Source organism: Chaetodon auriga, chromosome 19 (assembly GCF_051107435.1).
Source record: "Chaetodon auriga isolate fChaAug3 chromosome 19, fChaAug3.hap1, whole genome shotgun sequence".
NCBI classification, from domain to species: Eukaryota; Metazoa; Chordata; class Actinopteri; order Chaetodontiformes; family Chaetodontidae; genus Chaetodon; species Chaetodon auriga.
In genome coordinates, this window is record NC_135092.1 from 3,319,525 (window position 1) to 3,328,546 (window position 9,022).

The following is a 9,022-nucleotide window of genomic DNA, read 5'->3' on the forward strand; positions in this document are numbered from 1 at the left end:
TTGACACCATACTGGCACATGACAAAGTAATATTAGTGGTAGTATTTGCTGAGCAATGTGTTTTCACACACCAGTTTTATTATTAAAGTATTATTATTATTATTATTACTACTCGCTTGTTTCAGTGAAATCACAGAAAATTGGCAGAATAGAATTGAACGTGTCTCATGTCACTGGGTGGCAGAGCCGGCTTATTTTCCAAGATTTGGTTCACAACCAATGAGATCTTGTCACATCTATTGAGTCGCTCTGTGTTGTCTGGGTAGATGCAGTGCAAATTGTTGAGAAACACTAAATGTAGATACACTGTAACTGGTGATGAAAAAACAGGGTACTTTTAAAGTATAGTTTTACATATTTTCAAGTCCATCTTAATACAACACTCCCATGCCATATATATATATATATAATATATATGATGGTGTATGTGTACACCATGGTTACCATTATCATTCCTTCCGTCCATACTGCTGTGACCTGGCGTCCTTTCGAACAGTGACCATATTGTAAAAACGGGGGACAAAATCCACAGTCCTGTGCAGTTACACAAAACTGAAGCTACTGTGAGGTTCAGCTGACTTTAGGTCCTGATGTGCCACATGTGAACATGGTTCTGTTTATACTACATTGAGTGTCTGCATACACAGTCCATACAGTGATGATTTAAGGACAAGCAAAACCCTCGCAGTGATATGACGAGATAAGTATCATTTGAGCTTTAGCCAAATTAATTGGGTATCTTGTTCTGGGAGGAGGTTTGGAAACTTTGGGGAATATGAATGCTGGGTTTAGAAAGTCAGTTCCATTTTGTTTGTGGTTCTAAGTTTGTGAAATTCCTGGATGCAATGAGCTCTGCGGCCAACAAATCCCTTGTCAAATCTTTCATTCGTTTTCTCTGTTAGATCATACCTTTAGCCTCTTTTTGACCGTAGTGGCATCTGCAAAGAAAAAAAAACTGCTAACATATGCTAACATGCTAACACACAGCAGTTAACTAGACTGACCTAGACTTAAACGTTCCAAAGTGTGGATATTCTCAACCAAAGACAACCAAACAACTGCCAAATACAATATTTGCAGAAGTGCATTCACAACAAAGTCTCTGGCTTAAAAATGTATCTCATGTCCATCCTGTTAAAGTAAGACCTTGCTCCTCCTCAGTCTGCCTCCCGTGCTACTCTGTATTCTGTGACCGGTGGCTGTGCAACAACATTTCATTTTCAGGTAACCTAAGAACATTGTGATTGCTTAAAAACACTATTATTTCTGCTGTGTTGTTTGTACTTCTGCAGCTGCAGGAGAATGTCAGGGTGGGGCTGATGAATGTGTTGTGGTAAAAAAAAAAAAAAAAAAAAAAAGAAAGCCCTGCACCCTCTCAGCACAGTAGATTCTCTGTGGTTCACTTCCTCTTTTTAAACTAAGAGACATCATTCATAGAAAAAACCTACCCAATTGATTTGACTAATTCAGACCGCTGAAGCCATATTTTCCCACATTTGAACTTAAGAATGCGTTTCTGCACAGAATGAGATCTGTGGATTTTGTCCCTTGTCTCTTACAGCATAGTTGTGAGTATGGAGAGGATTCATGATTTCCTTTCTTCATGATTTTTCTTCAGTGTTCAGTCATAGTGGTTGCTGCATTTTTGTGAACCAAACCGATCAAAGCGACAGTTTCTTTCTAGCAAACAGGTTATTGATTGTTCACCTGTTTCACTGCTTTACACGCTGTGCCAATGTGTATGTTTCTCTGCTGCTTAGGCTGATGTAACTGGCCTAATGTTACTTGAATTTGAACTACGTATCCCCATGCATCCACACACAGCAGGTGAAGAACAAAGCAAAAACACAATCTGCTGTTGAAGTGACTGAACAAGGGTTAAACCCTGTAAAACTGCTCTATGGTGAATGTTTCACACAGCACTGCCATGATCCCGTACACTTAATAGCTTTACATACAGAGTGGCATATTTCAATGGAAGTGCAATGTCATCATCGAAAATTCAGATGAGCTTTCTTTCAGTTCTGACTTTCACATCTCCTAATTATGACTTAGCATCTTGCAACAATAAGAAAAGAATCTCATCTTTCGAGAATCTTACAGAGATATTTTGGGAACACTTGATGTCAACGTTTAAATAAGTCCCCATGTCCTAGAAACTAACTGAATTTTAATTTCAGTGTCTGCGGATGGTTTTTGTGTAAGGACTACAGCATGTAATATGGTTTTGAGAATGAAACTTTAAACTGAAGTAACAAAATAAAAAAGACATAAATAAAAAAATCTCAGCTCAGGGTCCACTTACTAGCTTTTTCCAGGGCTTTCAGTCAACACTTTGACAAGTGCTGGTGTCTTTGATCATCTATGCACTCATCTTATTCATCAATCGTCTGATGAAGACCGTGGGACGCAGTTGAAAACTTAGGAAAATGTAAGTGGACACTATATATAATATAAACTATACAACCTCTCTGTGCTATCTCAGAACATCTCAACATTCTATCTATTGTGGATATAATTAGTACTACATTACACAGTTCTGTCCAGGAACCATCTTCAGTGATTATTATTGAATCACAGGACCCTGAAGAACAAGTTTTTCCTCATAATGTACTGAGTAATTTTATCGTAATTGCAAGATGTCATAATTAAGATATATGAAATTCCTAATTATGTGGAAATTGTGTTGAAAACAATGTGCTTAAGTATGTTTCTATGTTAAATGTATATGTTTTATTTTGGCTTGTATACAGTCTCATAGGCAGGCACAAATGTAATTGTTTTGTCCTTTGTTAAGCAGCCAAAAGCTGAACTGCAGACACTGGTTTGTGCATACACCTCATGGGCTGTCCTGCTGACTCTGTGGCTAAAGGCTTCAGTATGCTTCAGATGAAGTAGTTCGTACATGTTGTCTTACCACGTCTTAAAGCAAAAGCTTTTCTACCTGTTGAGAATGTCCACACTTTAAAGCCTGGTGAGAAGCCTGCTGTCATGGCCTCCTCCTAGCTGCATCCTACCGCCTATCTGATCTCTGTCCAACAACTGTGTCTGAATCCAAATGTGCACCCTCCAGACATGCAGACTGAATCTTAACAGACTTTTGTTAAGTGTACCTGGTCATGTTCACTGTTTTCATTGCAAGTCTGCAATTGTGCTGGACCAAGAGAGGATAACATGCGCTATGAGATGATACCTGAAGTGATTCCATGGAGACTGTTTTGCATTGTCACATCCACACTGATATGGTATATGAGTTAAGTCTGGTCTGCACCTCCAGCAGACACTGGAAGTCTGCAGAATGTCTGCTTGAGGTCTCTTGTGGACTTGATGTGGGCACACGCCAATTAAGTCTGTGAGTCTGCAAGTGTCGTGAAGTCTGTACATCTGGATTCAGCATTCAGCTTTTTGTCTTTGTAGTCTTGACACTTTGTGAGGCTGAGATCCAGCCTTGAAGACCTCCAGTACAGTATGTCATACTTTTGTTCCAGTTTTCCACAGTCAACTGACAAATAAAGATTTGCGAAAAGATCATCGTAGAAAACATGTTTAAGAATAGTGTACAGATTGGAGTGAAGGCATGAAAAGCTTTAAAACACAGGACTGCCTTCAAGAAAAAATTTTCTTGTCTATACAAGTATATAAAAATCACATTAAAATCATAAGTGAAAACAACAAAAATTGCAAGCTAAATCCTGGTTTAAAATAATTTATCATATTTCTATTGATGTTGTTTCTATTTCTATTGATATATATATATATGTACACACACACACACACACACACACACACAATTTTTTTTTCCAACAGTGGAGCCCTGTGCTGATCATTGTCTTGGATTTTTTTTTCACAAGTAGTTACATCGCCATCTGGTGGTCAATTTCAGTAGGAACTCAACATGTGGGTTATACAGTGACAAAGTTCATGTCACACAGAAATAATACAATTACATTTTGTCATTGGCAGATGCTTTTATTCAAAGCGATGTACATATGAGATTTTCATACATCACAAGCAAGGTTCTAGACAGGAGAGAACAGCAAAAGTGCCTAAACACAACTTTCTGGTCCAACTGGTCAGAGGTGCTACGAAACAGTGCTACGAAATCATGCATAGAGTGAACAGAGAGGGTTTTTTTTCTTTTAGGAAAGAACGTGTTCAGTAAAGAGCTTGGTCTTTAGTCTTTTTCTAAAGGTCGTGAGGGACTCTGCAGAACAAATGGAGTTTGGTAACTTGTTCCACCACCGGGGAACCACAGATACTCTGCACAGTAACAGACAGAATACCTGTGAGCACTGCATTCAGTCAGACAACTGATCTGGGAGCTACAAGCCTGAAATCAAAACTTGTTTTTACAGTTGGACTAGAAATCTTACTTTCTCCATGACTTCTGTCTGGATATTTCACACATTGTTATCAAGACCTTTCCCAGTAAAACTATCATTGACTTTACCACACTTTTGAGGTATCCCAGGCAGCAACAGTAACAGTGTAAGTGGTGAGGTAAGCGCTACCTTCATACATCATGGTTCCTACACACTATGGAAAAGTATGGAATTTGATTTCTGTCATTTCCAGGTCTGGATAAGAATGGAAAACAGAAAAGAGTCTATGGAAAAATGTTTGTATTTCCAGATTATTGCCACTATTATTTGTTTCTAAAGTATAAAATTAAGAATTGTGTGTTTCACAGCGTCTGAAACAGGCAGCTAGCACAGCCGACATGTTGTGAGGGTCAGAGTGAGCTTCATGTCGTCAGAATCAAAGCAAGAAGTGACTGAATGCTCACTCCTACACAGAGCTGCCTCTCTCTGTACGTCACTGTCTGGAAAACAGCTCTGCTCCAAGTGCCTCATACCCACCAAATCAACACAGCCACGACCGAGTTAGTTTGATGGAAATGAGGCAATATGTACGAATGCATGTGTACGTGGCATCAGAGATCACCAAATATTGAGCTTGTCTGGACATTTCATGCAGTGATGTAGTTGTCAGAAAGGTAAATGGACTGTCTTTGCTGTGTAAGGAAACTAAACCTTCATGGATTGAGGTTAACTGATTTGTATGAGCTGCAGTACCTAGCTACAATCTCAGGGCATTCATTAGGTAACATAATAGCCTACATAGTCAGAACCATAATAGTAATAGTAACAGTCAGAATGGTTGGTTTTTAAGCAATTTATCAACATGATAAACTAGCTATTTTTACTCAGATGTCAAATGTGGTGTGAAGACTGTGCAGAGAAGTCTGGAATTTTGATTCTGGACAAATACGGAAATTTGAAAACATTTTGAAGAATGTTAAGGAACCCTGACATATGACAGTATTTTAGCTCAGTTGTTCTCAGTTAATTGCCAATTTTATAGCTGTTGAACAGTTCCAGTGTTCATCTCAGGGTTATATAAGGTTACAGCACAGGTAGTGATGCTGTATAATGAAAGAGGATTATACAAATGAAGGGCTTATAATGAGCCGGTGCTCAGGAACCACCAAGGTTTCTTGGCCCATCTTGATCATTACCTCATGAGCTGATTTCCCTTTTCAAGAGCTGTAGAACTTTGTCCTGGATTCAGCCTCGAAGATAATCCTCCAAGAGACACAATACTATACCAAGTGCAAGCGATGACCACCCTGGGTGTCCTTCAGCAGGGACATTCACAGGGAGCTGGCAGAAAAGGCAGTGATTCATACTGACAACAGTGTTTGGCAGCATTGTTAAATGAGGTTTTTTTGGGGGGAGGGTTAGAACTTGGGTCTTTCTATCATAGTTTTGTGTCCATTATTTCCATCCACTGTGAATGGTATTGGATATATTAGTGGGACATACAATATTCACAAAGTTTGATGGGACAAGAAAAAGGAGCTGACAGGTTCTAACAATCCCACATCCTCAGGAGTGATGTTCATATTCGATGATTCCACACCTCAAGATTTATGCATCGTAAAACCAACATTCAGTGTCAAAGCAGGAGGTAGTGTGTCCTTTGGAAGTCTGGGTGGTGGATGAGTGTGTAGCACGTCCAAACTTCATGTAGGAGACCAGAGTTTGTGTCCTGTCACAGACCTGCAATTAATGTTTGTTTTTTTAAAGCCATGACCATGATTTTACCCTAACCTTGACCAAACTGTGGTTGCCATGCATTGGTGTGTTTTGTAGAAACAAATCATTTTAAAAATAATGACATTGGTTGCAATGACATGTGCAGGGTTTTACATAATGCTCCATATCATGACAGTTTATCCAGATTATCTGACCACATTTTTAGACATCAAACTGAAAATAAACTCAGCTGTAATGTCAGTAATGATCCTTCATCGTCAGGAAAACTATGTTTTAAATCTCATTTCAAGACCTGTTGTGTCTCAGCAATCTTTTGAGTCTTTGATTTGATTGAATTTGGTTGAAATGTGTTCCAATGAGTGCTCTGCACTGGAGATGCCAAGATTCCACAGGCAGCGTGTTGCTCTGCTGCCTCATGAACGTGAGCCATATTGTGCGAGCATGTGCTGCACAATAAGACACAGTGGAATGGCCTCCATTTGCCCCTCAGACATTCGCTCACTGACCCCATTCCACATACTGTCATACTTTCCTTCCTGAGCTGTGGTTTATGTGGTTGTGATGCCTCTTCTGTGAAAACAGGTGAACTGCTAAAGAGAAAATTGGTGAAAAACATTTTTTAAAAAGGTGTCAAAAATAATCTTTTATAGATTTATTTAACTGTTTAATATTATGCACATGTATTTTTTTCTTTTCTCTTTTTTCCCTGGCTTAGCAATGTTTTGAAAAAACTGTAGATTGATGAGAAAGTGAAACTGTGTGTGTGTGTGTGTGTGTGTGTGTGTGTGTGTGTGTGTGTGTTTATTAAAAAAAATGGTTTCTTTCTGGTTACTCCTCTTTTTTGGATAAACAAAGCAAGATAAACATCTTGCCTTGTTCTGTTTTGGGGGGAGCTACGTGCTGGAACTATTTCTCATTTCATCTGCAGCTTCCTGAAATCTCGTCACAGCGAGGCTTCCAAGTTCAATAACATCGAGCCTTTTCAGGGGCCAACACGTAAACTTCTGGTAACTAGTGTATGTGGTAACCTGGTATGGGTCATAGTAAGGCTTTTGAACAAGCAACTATTCATATTTTTTGTTTTTTGTTTTTTTTTCTCAGAAGGACACTCTCCAACCAGAAGACCACTGGGCTGAGCAGAGGGGCAGTCAGAGTGTGGGTACCTCCTTGATGCTTTTCTTGGCAAAGCGTGCTGGCTAAGATAAAATTGTTGAAACATTTTGGTTTCAAACCATGAATCAAATAACACTGAAGCCCAGAGTCTACTTACCCCTTTTTGCCTTAGATTCTTTTTTGCTCACATGACCCACATTCCGTGTGAACACACACACACACACACACACACACACACACACATACTCATTGATGGGTTTTCAGAGCACTTTTATTGACTGTGCCCACAGTTGAGCTGGTCTCTTGAATGAGCCACAGTGCACTAATGTGCTGCACTTATTTGAGTCTCCATAGTCCTGCCAGACTGCCAGCAGTCACAAAAGATGCTGAGCTGAGTGGCTTGAAGCCCAGCCAGAGGAATGAGGCCTGCACTAATTTACCCTTACTGCTTTACATTCCTTCACTGTCACAGCCTACATTCAGCTTGAGCACACACACACACACACACAGGCTGAAGTTAAATGATTTATTGATTGTGAAATCGAAGGTGGAACATGCATTGAGGTCAGTGCTTGGAACAATCATGGAGTCGTCTCATCTTCACAGTCTGAGGCTCCATCAAGTCCCACACAGGTCCCTGAAGAAAGTGGAGTGGGGGGACACAATGAACATGAAAGGAGACAGAGGGGAGAGAGCCCAAAGCTGAATCAGACAAGGAGAAGAGAGGAATGGTACTGTAGGTGGGATAAACCCAGGTGAGGTCCTTCCCTTTAATCATACCACACCTTAAACAATGAGAGGGTTATTGGTCCTCATAATCAGCCTCCTTGTTTATACTGGTCTTGATGTAATACTTTCAAAAGAAACCACCAAACCAATTGAATAAAACTGAAATATTGAGCTGAAGGATGATGAGATTTCAACACTCTGACTTACACAAATGAAGTGGGGACCTTCGTGCTGTGTGTTGTTGCCAGGATTGCTTAAGGTCTATGTAAAATTTCGAGTAAGTTTTGGGAAATTTTTGCAGAGTTGAAAAACTGGTGCCAGTCCACGCAAATTTGAGGCTCTCTAAGTCTGGCACAGAGCCATAATGCATCAGTGTCTGACACCCCTGGAGAGAATACGGAGGCCAAAAATATTTTCTGGAGAGAAACCTTATTTTGATTTTTTCTGTCGACATATGACATGGCAAATACAACCTGAGCAAATAACCCCTATATTTCCATTTTATTCCTGTCATTTCCCAATAATTCCCATGAAAAGTTTCCATTTGCAAATTTCCTTCCGAGATAAAATATTAGCAATAAACATAAATACAGTACTAGGATGCCCTCCACAGTGGCTCAGCAAGGAAACACTGTCTGTGTCAGGCAGGCAGAGGCATAGTGCCAGTGTTCAGCTTTCAGTGAGACAGAGATCTCACTGCTTACACAAGCCCCTGCATTTCAATACCATTTGCATTGTGCAGTTGAAGTAGATTTAAAAAAATGTGGGGGAAACTCAATGTAGCTACCATATTTTACTGAGACTTAAAAAAACTCCAAACCTCTTGTTAAATATATGTTTGGTGTAGCACACCGATTCTGTTGCATGTTCAGTGCTATAAATGGGTAATTAGTAGGGAGCAAAATGAGTAATAAACTACCATGTTTGACACTCATAGAAAAGAACAGGAAATTCTTGAAAAGGGTGCTCACTAGTCTTTGAAGCCCTAAAACATGGTTGTAAAGTCATCTAGTAATTTTATTAGAGCTTTAAACAAGTTTGCACACTTGAAACTTTATTGGCCTTAATCAGTATTTCAGCATGTCTTTATCATTTGCTTCTAAAAAAAAAACCTTTACCAG